Below are 1,435 nucleotides of genomic sequence, written 5' to 3'. Positions count from 1 at the left end.
GCTTTTTTTTTTTAATGCCACACTACCAGACAAAGGAAAAAAGGAAAGATATACCCATTTGAATGCAGAGTTCCAAAGAATAGGAAGCAGAGATAAGAAAGCCTTCCTTAGTGATCAATGCAAAGAGACAGAGAAAAACAATAGAATGGGAAAGACTAGAAATCTTTTCAAGAAAATTAGAGATACCAGGGGAACATTTCACACAAAGATGGGCACAATAAAGGACAGAAATGGTATGGACCTAACAGAAGCAGAAGATAGTAAGAAGAGGTGGCAAGAATACACAGAACTGTACAAAAAAGATCTTCACGACCCAGATAAACACCATGGTATGATCACTCACCTAGAGCCAGACATCCTGGAATGCGAAGTCAAGTGGGCCTTAGGAAGCGTCACTACGAACAAAACTAGTGGAGGTGATGGAATTTCAGTTGAGCTATTTCAAATTCTAAAAGATGATGCTGTGAAAGTGCTGCACTCAATATGCCAGCAAATTTGGAAAACTCAGCAGTGGCCACAGGACTGGAAAAAGTCAGTTTTTATTCCAACCTCAAAGAAAGGCAATGCCAAAGAATGCTCAAACTACCACACAAATTGCACTCATCTCACACGTTAGCAAAGTCATGCTCAAAATTCTCCAAGCCAGGCTTCAACAGTACATGAACCAAGAACTGCCAGTGTTCAAGCTGGATTTAGAAAAGGCAGAGGAACCAGAGATCACATTGCTAACATCTGTTGGATCATCAAAAAAGCAAGGGAGTTCCAGGAAAACATCTATTTCTGCTTTATTGACTATGCCAAAGCATTTGACTGTGTGGATCACAACAAACTGTGGATAATTCTGAAAGAGATGGGCATACCAGACCATCTGACCTGCCTCCTGAGAAATCTGTATGCAGGTCAAGAAGCAACAGCTAGAACTGGACATGGAACAACAGACTGGTTCCAAATAGGAAAAGGAGTACGTCAAAGCTGCATATTGTCATCTTGATTATTTAACTTATATGCAGAGTACATCATGAGAAATGTTGGGCTGGATGAAGCAAAAACTGGAATCAAGATTTCTGGGAGAAATATCAATAACCTCAGATATGCAGATGGCACCACCCTTATGGCAGAAAGTGAAGAAGAACTAAAGAACCTTTTGATGAAAGTGAAAGAGAGTGGAAAAAGTTGGCTTAAAGCTGAACATTCAGAAAACGAAGATCATGGCATCTGGTCCCATCACTTCATGGCAAATAGGGAAACAATGGAAACAAGGACAGACATTATTTTTGGGGGCTCCAAAATCACTGCAGATGGCGACTGCAGCCATGAAATTAAAAGACACTTGCTCCTTGGAAGAAAAGTTAGGACCAACCTAGATAGCATGTTAAAAAAGCAGAGACATCACTTTGCTGACAAAGGTCCATCTAGTCAAAGTTATGGTTTTTCC

The sequence above is a fragment of the Muntiacus reevesi genome, chromosome 3, assembly GCF_963930625.1.
Source record: "Muntiacus reevesi chromosome 3, mMunRee1.1, whole genome shotgun sequence".
Taxonomy (NCBI): Eukaryota; Metazoa; Chordata; class Mammalia; order Artiodactyla; family Cervidae; genus Muntiacus; species Muntiacus reevesi.
The sequence above is the reverse complement of the archived record's forward strand: the minus strand, read 5'-3'. Positions refer to the sequence as shown.